Source organism: Camellia sinensis, chromosome 15, assembly GCF_055761805.1.
Source record: "Camellia sinensis isolate YWXY chromosome 15, ASM5576180v1, whole genome shotgun sequence".
In the NCBI taxonomy this organism is placed as follows: domain Eukaryota; kingdom Viridiplantae; phylum Streptophyta; class Magnoliopsida; order Ericales; family Theaceae; genus Camellia; species Camellia sinensis.
The window spans coordinates 115,284,819-115,297,547 of record NC_138975.1 but is presented as its reverse complement, the minus strand read 5'-3'; the positions used below and the strand labels follow the sequence as shown (position 1 = coordinate 115,297,547).

Genomic DNA, 12,729 nt, shown 5'->3' with positions numbered 1-12,729 from the left:
AAATCGATCCAGAGAAAATTTGATTCAGAAAATTTCTCGGGACATTCCAGAAAAATTCTCTCTAAACCAAAGAAATTTGCCTTATTACATGCAGAGAATTACTCTAGGTTCAAACCAGAGAAAATTAAAATTTCTCTGAATTCAAACTAGAGAAATTCATAGAAAATTGAAAATTTCTCTGGCTTTATTTAGAAATTTCTCTAGCTTTGTTCAAAGAAAATTGAAATTTCTCTGACGTTGTTCACAAAGAATTTCTCTGGCTTTCTTCACAAATTTCTCAGTGAAGAAAGCCTCTGTCTTAGCTTATCCAACAATTCTACTCCAAAATTTATACCTATCAAAACAATTCACACAATAACCAACTAATCACAAAATTCAAAGGCCATCCATATAGTGAAACAAATTGAAAGTAATATCTTCTAGAACTCAGTCATATGATCAAAGTCACAATTCGAAATAGCCAAAAGACCAGCATCACTCACCTGAAACCTCTCTAAATGGATTTCAACCAAAGAGTTATTTCAATTTGCGATCATTTCCAAAAGCCTATCCCAATCACCTAAACATCGCAACAATTTCAAAGTTTTCAGACTCTTCGCTCCTACGATGAGCGGTCCAAAGCATTGTCCATTGTAGAGCTCCTTGAGACATATGGTTTTCAGAGACAAAACAACGATGCCGGGACCAATAGGCTAAGCAGCAGTGGCCACGCCTCCGCTGTTGTTGATACCACGGAGGCGCTTGACAGAGAGCTCTTCAAGAGAGGTGTTTAGCCCCAAGGTTATGCAATTCTAAATTTCTATTGATTTTGATTATGACAAATATTTTGAACTTATTTTGTTATTTGAAGTTTTCAAAATAAAAATATAAAAAATTGTGCTTCATAAATTCTAGAAGTCATATGACTCAAAAGTATCATTTTTAATGATTTTTGGGGCTTCAAAACATGAGCATCAAAACTTGGTTGCAAAACTCTATCTATACTTAAAACAAGTCTAAGGGTCGACACCAAGATGGCAAAGGTCGACACCAGAATGAGGCTCAAAATGCACAAGTGTTCTAGCTGCAAGAATCGACACCAAGATAGCAAGGGTCGACACCAAATTTCAGAATGCAATTCAGCAGCAAGGGTCGACACCAAGAACTGCAAGGGTCGACACCAAGAACTGCAAGGGTCCACACCAAATTTCAGAATGCAATTCAGTAGCAAGGGTTGACAACAAGAAAGATAAGGGTCCACATCAGAGACATTTGAGACTCAACACAGAGAAGAGAGAAAAGCAAATGGTCGACACCCAAATCTGCAGGGGTCGACACCTGTAATATCTGGGTTTAAAAATTCAACCTACCAAATTAGATCCAAACTGCTGCAGATCATTTCTCAGTCACTTTTTCAGAGTTTTGTGTGTAATATGTCATCTTTTCTGACCTCTGAACAGATCTTCTGGAACCATATCCCCTCCAAGAAGTTGACCTATGAAGAAGAGCATTAAATAAAAACCATGTGCATTAAATGATCCTTCCCTTCCCAAGACCTATCCACAGTCTACAACTCACCATACTCTGATCAAACAACAGCTGGAATATATCATGCTTAATTTTCTTCAACAACTAGAAATTTCAAAACCTCTCTCTTTCCAACGATGAAGCCATTAATGCTATAAAGATGAAGCTCTTCCTGTTCATTCAATACACTCTTTGAACACAACAAGCCTAGTGCATTTAAGAGCTTTTATTATACTCCATTTGTACTTCCACTTTCATATTTGAGTGAGACTTAAATTACTTGAGAGCTTACATTTTCATATCCATCTCTTGTGAGAGAATATTTGTAAAAGATGACAGTTGTACATCTTATTCTTGCTCCTTATTTTCTGAGTGACACACCTGTAAGGTAAGGCATTTAGTTAAGAAGTCCTCAACAGATTGAAGTAAGTCCTTGTAAAATCCACAAGCTAGGGGAAGCTTGGTGGTGCATCTATTCAGAGTGAAGAAATTCTCAAAAAGGTGTCTTGAAGAGTGGACGTAGGCCGGTGAGCCGAACAACTATAAAATCCTTGTGTCAAGCTCTTGTTTCCTTTTCTTTCATTTTCTATGCATTCATTTATCATCTTTTTAAATTAGTCTTTGCTAATTTATTCTTGGACCAAAATTTTAAATTATCCAATTCACCCCCCCTCTTGGGTTGCCTACCTACATAACAAGAGGAACAGTGATCGAGCACTGCGTTTATGCCTTTGACTCTGAACATGCAGGATCCAAACGAGAACTTCTTTAAACCCTTGTCTTTCTTGGCAAAAACGGCCATGCCGAGGTCGATGCGCTCGCGGTAGCCGCGAAGCTTGAGGTGCGTGAGGTTAACGCAGCAGAGCAAGATGAGAATCTGGGCATTGTCATCTAGGTTGACGAATTACCGGTCGCATCAGAGAGCGAGCTTTGTGATGGCGTCAAAGCAAGAGAAGAGAAAGGGAATGAGAGGAAGAGAGAAATGAGGTTTGATTTGAGAGAGTCAAATTTCTCTATGATATATAGGTGTAAGGTTGAGGGACCTTAGACATCACAAAATAATATTGTGAATCTCTTTCATTACTAAAAATGGGAAAAGGGATCTTAGACTAATTTTCTCTATAAATTATGGGTAAGAAATACATTAGTATTGATTTTTTTTTTTTTTTTACCAAGATAAGGGTATAATTAATGAAGTTAATTGGTGAAAAATCAACTATTATCATCGTATCTTATTTGGTTTAACAAAAAAAAAAGGTTTAGTACACTTTCTACTCTTAAATTATTGTTAAATTATTTATTTGGTCCTTAAATTATCAATTAAATCTATTTAGCCCCTAAAGTATATAAATTAAAATCTATTTAATCCTTAAACTATCGATTGAATTTATTAAATCTCTAAAATATTTAATTCAAATCTATTTAGTCCGTAAAAGGATTACAAAAATAAAATATATACCCATACGTATTATAAATTAATAAAAGACCCTCCCCAATTAAGATTTTGTTATAGAAAAATCTTTTAAATTTTTATTTTGTTTTTAAAATGTATATTGTTTCGTTGTGTGTTCAAATTAATATTATAATCTAATTTTTTAGTCTTGCAAATTAAATTATATGAATATTAAATATATTGAAGAAGTAGAATTAGATAATTTAAATAATAACACTTCTCTACAAATAGTAATAGAACAAAACAATACATTAATTAAGTGACAAAGAGAATTTAGCAAAAAATTTAAAAACAATCAATTAAAAATTATAAACGAAATCTGGCATATAATATTAGATAAAGGCAAGCACGTATTCATTGTAAAAGATAAAAAAGAAAATATTATAGATAATTATCTTTATCCTTATAAAAAAAATTCAATATATGGATTGATGCCCACTTTTGAAAAACAGAATCAAAATTTAAGGTTTTTTTGAAATAAAATTTTAACTAGATAGAATCATTTACTAATGTATAATATTTATGGGTTTATATTTTATTTTTATAATCGTTTTATGGACTAAATAAGTTTGAATTAAATACTTCAGAGACTTAATGGATTTAATCGATAGTTTAGGGACTAAATAAATTTTGATTTGTATACTTTAAGGATATAATAGACACAATCGAGAGTTTAAGCATTAAATAGACAATTTGACGATAATTTATGGGTATAAAATGAATGAATCCCAAAAAAAATTGGTGGTAAATGACATGAGTTTGAAAAATGACTGAAAAAGTTGTGACACTTCAAAGGTTAATGAAAAATTGTTGAAAAGTCACTAGTGGCCGGCATATGGCAGTTGGCCATTGGTGGAGATGAGGTGAACAAAAAGATAAATAGATAGGTGATAGGACTACAAAGAAGTGACATTTGGACAAATAGTTGGACAAACAGATGACATGTGTACAAATAAATAATATTTAAATAGATAAGTAAGTTTTAAACTAATAGATATCCTTTTGAACAGATCAATATTCCTTTCACTCAAAAAGATTTAAACTTAGAACCTATTAATCTAAAAGTTTAAAAAATGGAGCTCTGGTGTGCTTCCAATAATAAATTGTATATAAATTTTTTTTAAGCACTAATAAAAATTCAAATTTTGACAATAGTATTATAATAATATACATGTGTTTAGTTTCAATTTTTTAGAAATTAAAATTTTTGTTTTTCGCATTTTTTTATTTTTAGTGAATATTTTTATAATTTTACACAATTTTTTTTTTGGATACACCTTACTTAGATGTATCTAAAATATAAAATATTTGTAAAAAATCAATAAATACACAAGAATACGAAAAATGTATTGAATTCTCTTTTTTTTTTTTTTTTTGCATTTTTTGATATTTAGTGAATTTTCTAGAGATTTTTTTTTCCACAAATATTATACTTTTTAAGTGTATTTATGTTAGGTGTATCTAAAAATTAAAAAAATTGCTTAAAATATTAAAAAATTCAGTGAAAACAAAAAAATACGGAAAACAAAAAATTTTAATTTTTTGAAAAATGAATTCTGAAAATCCAAACCAGACAATCTGATAACAACTATGAACAAAAAAAAAATTTATAAACCTTACTTACACATGTTGGTTACGTTTATATTAACAAATTTTTATTTATTTTATAAAATTTTTAAAAATTATAATAAAAAACTTGTTTTTGTTTTTGTTTTAAAAAATTGTAAATAGTTTACAAAATTCACTAAACACAAAAAAATAGTTTCACTTATTTAATTTTTCCATATTTATTTTTAAATTTTTTTCTCTTTCTCTTACCTTTTTTTTTTCAACCACCAACCATTACTCATCTCTATAGGCTACATTACTGATAAACTCCACCACCAACCACTTTCCGCCATTACCTGTACCACCAATAATCATATTTGGCCACCACCTCTTGTTGAAAACCACATTTAGCTACCGCTTTAGGCGACCAACCAGTCACCATTTCCGACCATCGACAATCACTTTCGCCAACTACTTTTGTAGCCAACAACCACCTCTGGTTACCACCAACCATCTCCCATGGCCAAAAACTACCTCTTGCCACCATTTTTAATTGTCGACAACCACCTCTCATAATGATCTATTTTTATTTGTTTTCAAAATATATTTAAAAAAAAAACCTGTGTATCAAATATATTTTTATTTTCGTTTTTACTCAAAATTAATATAAATATATTTAATATTGTTTTATACACTAAAAACAAGAAATTATAAATGTTATCATACAGCACCATAACATTACTCAAATAAAAATTTTCAAGTTTATATATTTTAGGCATGTCCATTCAATTACACAGTCGTGTATTTCAGAGAAATATTATAAATCTAATCACAATAATGTGACAAGAAAGTTGGGCATTATATAGTTAGGTATGTGATAAATCAAAAGTTGATATTTATTGTGTCATTTCACTGTAGATCAAATTTAAAAAACTTTTTTAAGAGTCCTAAACATTTTTTATTATTTTATTCTTTTTTTTTTTATACTATATTCATTAATAAATAGACAGATAACATTTGATGTTTATAAAAAACTCTCACATTAGTCAATCTTTAGTTTTTCCTCAAAATTTTATTCAAATTTATAAATTTGAGTCACAAAACAGTCATGCAAAGTTTTAGTTAAACATTTGAGTCTCTTTGATTTAAAGCAAAAATTTGAGTAAAATTTTATTTGCTACAAATTGAGTCCATGAAATATTTAAATATAAGTTTAATATAAATTTAAGTAAATGAAAATGCTCCTTTTCTGCATAATAAAAAATAAAAATAAAAATTTGGCAAATTAAACATATACCTTCTGAGGTTTATCAAAAATAGAGATTATTCCATCACACTCGGGAAATTCTATCCAATCTTTTGAGATTTTCAATCATGTAACAAATGACATTTTTCGTCAATCAACCTTTAACTAACAGAATCTATAATATAAGAAACAATTTTTTTATTTTAAATGTTTATATTAATTTTTATGAAGTTAAAATTTTTATTTTATTTTTTATTGGTTCTACTCTGCTTTCATTATTCCTCATTTTTTCTCAACTAGTAACACTATTCTGGCCCCGTTTGGTAGAGTTATGGAAAATGATTATAGATTATAGCTTAACATATTATAGCTTAACAGATTATAGCTTATAGCTTATAACTGTGAACATAAGCTGTTAATCTGTTTGGTGTAATTGTAAGATTATCGATTTAAGCAGCAGAGTAGTTTTGGTTGATAAGCTGTAAAATAACTTTTTGCTATGTAATTGTCCTTTTTGCCCTTATATGATATAAAAATGATTATTTTGCCATTTTTTCAGTTTTAATTTTAAAAAAATTATTTCATTAACAAAAGTTAATATAATTAGTATTACAAAAATTATTATTTTCATTTTTTCATTATAAATTAATTAGTATAAAATTATTTCATTTTTTCATTATAAATTAATTAGTGTCAATTAATGGCTTATTTTCATTTTTTTATTATAAATTATTATTTTCATTTTTTTCTGTATAAATTATTATTTCCACTTTTTCATTATAAATCAATTAGTATAAAATTATTTCATTATAAATTAATTAGTGCCAATTAATGGCTTATTTTCATTTTTTCATTATAAATTATTTTTTTCATTTTTTCATTATAAATCAATTAGTATAAAATTAATTCATTATAAATTAATTAGTGTCAATTAATGGCTTATTTTCATTTGCTCATTATAAATTATTATTTTCATTTTTTTCATTATAAATTATTATTTTCATTTTTTCATTATAAATCAATTAGTATAAAATTATTTCATTATAAATTAATTAGTGGCAATTAATGGCTTTTTGTAATCAATTAATACTAAAATTATTAATTAGTATTAATTAATATAAAATTTATTTTAGTAATGGCTAAAATGCTTAATTATTATTTTTTTTTATTAAAAAAATACTGAAAACCTCGAGAAAAGAGAAAAAAAAAGGTGAAAACTGTAACGCCCCAAATTTCTAGCCCAAATGATAATGCAACAATCATGACTCTCTTAAAGGAAAACTAAATATAATTTCCCATACTTGCATTACATAATAATAATAGTTCCTCATGCAATATTACATTGATTCAACAAGTAAATAACCAAATAAGCACCCCCAAGGGTTTACAATCTTCCAAGGCTTAAGCTGTAACGCCCTCAAAATAATACATATAAACCCAACATTCATGATATACAAAGACAAGAGAATAAAACATATTTCCATTCATCAGAGTATTCTTTACAAAAAATATTACATGTTGACAACAAAAGTAAATGCCCTACGGGCTTACAACTTTCCAAGCCAACACTTGGTTGCAAAAAAATGAGTACTAACTCGAATACACATTAAGCCCATGGCTTGAATTTTCATGTAATATAAAAAAGACAATAGAAATAATCACAAGAGTCTTCAACTCCCAAGACCTCCCAAGCTACGTCCTTGGGGGTGGCATAACACCTGAACTTGAAAATGATGTCCCATATAGGGTGAGCCAACGCCCAGTAAAGATATGTTAAACATAATATGAGCAATAATTAAAACATTAGCATTTGATAAATGTTTAACTCATACAACAAACATATATATATCTCTGTCCACTCCATTACCCAAACCAATTCAAAGATATGGTTCTCAATTCATCCAGACAGTTTATAACGAGCCTCCAACTCATATGAATAACACTTCAACAATTTAATTTCAAATGAGACTACAACTCATATTATGATCATTTCAATACTTTAATTCATCTACGTTATGCAAACGCAATTAGGATTTCGGGACTTTCACCCTGGACACTCCGACCAACTTAGTTATCACTGGAGTCCATCCCCTATCTCCTCCCAAATCCGGTTTAGGAGTCCATCCCCTATCTCCTCCCAAACCGTGGAGTACATCCCCTATCTTCTCCCAAACAACATACTTATACAATGTATGTAAACACTTATCATATACAATGATCAAGCAAAGCACATATTCAATGTGTTATTTCATCCGTCATATTCGATGACATACTCATATGATTAGTTTTAATTCACCTAATCATCATGCAGTGTCTACAACAATCAAGACTATCCTCCACCGTTAGCCCAAAACATTTATTTCCAAACAGATAATGAATTATCCAACAGATAAATTATCTACAATCTCAAAGGTGAGTGATTAATTAATCCAACTCCACCATTAAATCTCATAATTACTCAATTTCATTATTTCCAACTCAATTTCATATTTTCATAACTTTCACAAATTAATCATACCAATTAATTCATTACAAATAATTAGGGCTTTTCTCCCCCTTTTCTCAACATTGACCCAAATGTCCAGATATCATCAATAACATATATAACCTCATTTTAAGACCCAAAATACACAAGTATGGGTTAAAAGAACAAAACCCCTCTTTATACATTTTGAAACCCTAACACTCAAAATTTCCCAACTTCAACATTTAATCAAAATGACTACAAGTTTATGTCAAAGACCATAAATATGAGTAGTTATCCCTACCTCAAATTCCGGAGCTCAAAAGAGAAGAAGGAGAAAACTCGAAGGTGCTCCAAACCCAAGGATTTTCGAATCAAAATGTAGCCCGCACCAAGCTCCACACTTTTTACAAAGGGACTAGGGTAGAAGATCACTAACACTAGATGATTTCTTAGAGAGAAGATGTATTCTAGAGAGAAGAGCTCTCAAATGAGGGTTTTGAAAAGCTAGAGAGAGAGAGAGAGAGAAGGTAGAAAAGTGATCCAAAAATGGCTTTTCTCGGACTGATATATCACACAGTCCGCTCGGGCGTGGAACGCCCCGCTCGAGCGTCAGACACAGACTCATGCTCGAGCGTGAAAAGCGCCGCTGGAGCTTCGAATGTATACTTCCAGAAGTTCTGCAGACGAAGGTTCCCGCTCGAGCGTGAAAGTGAACGCTCGAGCGTCCGACGACCTGCAGGGAAAAAATACTGAGGGTTGAATAATCACGCTCGAGCGTCAAAATGCCCGCTTGAGCGGAGGAACAAAAGCAAAGGGCCCACTCGAGCGTCAAAAGTCCCGCTCGAGCGTGAAGGCCAAAATTTGGGCATCAACTCTTGGTTTCCAAACACAACCAACCTGTTTCAAACCTGCCCAACACAACCCAAGACTCAAATACAAGAGTAAAGAATGGGAACGAGTATAAGACAACAACCAACATCCACGGAGCCGAGTCTGGAATACAATTAAACAAATAAGGAAAAATCGGGATCGCTATAACCAGCCCGATACACAAAATGGTTATTCAAATCCACACATACATAGCCCTTGCTTACAAATAGGATCACAGCAAATGAGAACTTTAGTGCTCTCAACACACACATTTCCACGCCCTCAATTAGGCGGATTCACCACATCTTTTCCTGCACAAAAATCCGGTAGGGTGAGCATAAAGCCTAGTAGGAAATCCTTAACAAAGTATATACATTTTATATAGATCTCAAGAGATGAATGCACATGTCATGCTATGCCTTTTTGAAAATAAAACACATCTTCATCTTTTGAAAACCATCATGCTCAATGATGTTATGCAACTTCAACTGTTCAAAATTTATCAATTTAATTAAAGGGGGCAGTAAATACAACTCTGGTAATCCCTAGATCGGTGTCTGCAAGTAGACTATATGAGTACTACCAATTGTCATTTTTACCGGTATTAACCGGAAGGCTCGACACCTATCCACACGACTTTTGGGTCTTTCACCAAGGACACTCAGGCCAACTTAAACAATTTCATCTGCACCACCTATCAAGACTTACCACCGTATTTACCCCAAACCATTTCATGAAAACCCATTTCCGAACATTCTTTTCTCAATGCAAATTTCCAAAGCTTAACATGGTCCAATGAATTGAAATGCCAATGTATGCTTAATAATGCAATGCAACATTACTTCCATATTCAATTGTTTCACACAATATACCATTGTGATCCAAATTCCCAATCCTTTTTTCAACACGATTCCACAAGATGTATATATATATATATATATATATACTTTTATACCCAATTCATTCAAGAGAATAACGTAATTCCCACATTTCGAGCAATCTCAACAATTTAGTCAATTCAAGACTAAATCAACATTTTGACAACAACTTCCAAAATAAACAACATTTCTCATTTTTTTCACAAAATTCGTCATTTATATATAAATAAACAATTTTCAAAACATCCATTTATTTTGGTACACAAAATAAATATGACAACATCTTTCAAAGAAAAGACCCAATTTCTAGGTTTTCTTACCAAAACCATTCATCTCCAAGATATTTAGAAGAATCTCCCCAAAATCATCTTTCTTTAATCAATATGGTTCAAAACCTTCAATTTCTATTTTAAAAGGAAAAGAAATTAAACCCTCTTTCAAAATCACTCATCTTCTTGAAATCAACAATCAATTTTTCAAAGCTAATCAAAGGATGATTTCGAAAATCATCTAGATCTTGCAAAAATATATATATAACTCTAAGAAAATCCCTACCTCAAGTTTTGAAGAAGAAATGAGATGAAACCCCCAAAATCAACGGTGTCGAAACTCGATCTTCACCACACACAACGAAGCCCTCGAGATGATAACCAACTTTGGTGAAGAACTTAGGTCTAAATCTCAATGGATTTGGAGAAATCAAAGAGAGAAGATGATTTCTAGAGAGAGAAACTCCCGATCAGGAATTCTGGAGAGTTTTAGAGAGAGCGAGAGGACTAAAAAAGTGATATGAAATATCAGAATCACGAACTGATATAATGTGGTCCGCTCGAGCGTGGAATGTCCCGCTCGAGCGTCAAACACACTAATCCAGTACTTTTGCTAACAGGGCAAACTTCTGGAACCAAACATTCTCCGCTCGAGCGGACAAGCAACTTCGAAAGCATTTTGCATTTTTGTTTTTGGGGCGTTGTCCCTCAACCCCGTCAGGGCTCTGCCCTAGGACTTGCCAAGGGGCACTGCCCCCTGGATCCTCGCGAGCTGACCAGGTAGCTCAACCCCCGCCAGGGCACTGCCCTTGGATCCGCCAAGGGGCGCTGCCCCCTGGACTCCCATGAGCTGACCGGGTAGCTCGACCCCCGACCAGCCCAGTCAAAGTGGCAAAATATGAAAGAAGGATCGAAATTGGGATCGCTACAAAAACCCTAGCTCGGGCAATCACAGCGGCGACGTGGCGATGCTAGGGTTTTGTCACGCCGGTAGCCCCTTCTTTTTCTCTCCCTCATCCTCTCACTGCCGGCAGCCTTTTGCAAAACCCTAGCCGCAATTGCGAAGAGAGAGAGCTGGAGTTTTGTCACGCCGTCGATTGTGAAGAGGGAAAGAGAGCTAGGGTTTGTCACGCTGTCGATCTTGAAGAGAGAGAGAGAGAGAGAGAGAGAGCTAGGGTTTTGTCACGCGATCGTCACCGTCAGGCTATCTCGTAACGCCAGAGATCGCGGAGAGAGATACATAGAGAGAGCTAGGGTTTAAGAGAGCTAGGGCTTCACTGCCTCTGGTTCGTGGGAGAGAGAAGAGAGAAGAGAGAGAGCTCTGGTTCACTAGTTCGTGCAAGAAAGAGAGGAGAAGAGAGAGAGAGCTTTGGTTCGCCGGAAATCACCTCTCTTTCGCCGGAAATCGCCTCTCAGAGACGTACGGAAGACAGAAATGAGTTGTGTTTGGTTTATATACATGGCACACTTGTAATAACTTGAAATTATGAGGGGCATTTAAGTAATTTTGCCCTTCAAATGGCAGCTGCGCGCTTAAGCTGTTTGGAAAAGCTTCTCCTCTCCCACTTAAAGAAAAAGCTGATTTTTGGCTTAGAAAAAGCTATAATCTGTATTATTAAGCTGAACCAAACACACCAAAATAGCTTAAATTAAGCTAAAAGCTAAAATAAGCTGAAAATAAGCCCTACCAAACAGGGCCTCTCTCTCACTCTCAATCAGCACTATTACAATTATTACCTATAAGCATTTGGTGTGTCATCCAAAAGAGTTAGAGAATATTATAATCGCGTGAAGAGAATGATTTGGTGAATTGTGGATTGAAAAGTAGTATCATAATTTTCATTTTGTTACAAGAGAATATTTGGATAATGAGAAATTCTAAAGATTCACAATAATTTACCCACAATGATATAGCAATAGAGTTGGGTTCAATGTAGAGTTAAGTGAATGACAAATAAAAGATTGACACTTATCATGCCATATCATTGTGGGGTTGCAAATATTTTCTTTTGAGTAATTTTATTTTATTTTTTTCTGTTAGATCAGTTGAATTGAATGATAAATTCTCACAATGAGGCATTTGTAATTTCCAGAATATAAGGAGAGAATCTATATTTTTGACAAATCTATGAAGACATATTTGTTATTTATCGGAGGAAACTCCGGTCACAAGTCAAATTTTAAAATTTTTGGAATAATAGCTCCAAATTCTATATTTTTGAGGGTCAAAAAAACAATAATTTGAAAGATCATATTATTCTTATCTATATATCTATCTGTTACCGTCAATATCACTTATTTATCCAAATACTATTTATTTGTCAACTTATTTGTCCACATGTCATCGTCATATTTGTTCATATATCACCTATATGTCCAACTGATTTGTCTATTTTTTCCATCTAATCTATCTATTTGTCTGTCCAAATTGCCACCACCAACGGCTACGTTAATAACTTTATGATGACTTTTCCAACCATTTTCCAGCAGTA

The 12,729-nt window shown here is 32.6% G+C and overlaps 1 long non-coding RNA gene and 1 pseudogene across 2 annotated transcripts in view; one reads left to right on the top strand and one right to left on the bottom strand.

Moving 5' to 3' along the window:
- LOC114288856 (uncharacterized) overlaps positions 1-12,729 on the top strand; it is a 161,094-nt gene that overhangs the window by 105,324 nt on the left and 43,041 nt on the right. The window lies entirely within an intron of this gene.
- On the bottom strand, positions 420-2,464 carry LOC114289023 (F-box protein At1g47056 pseudogene; annotated as a pseudogene).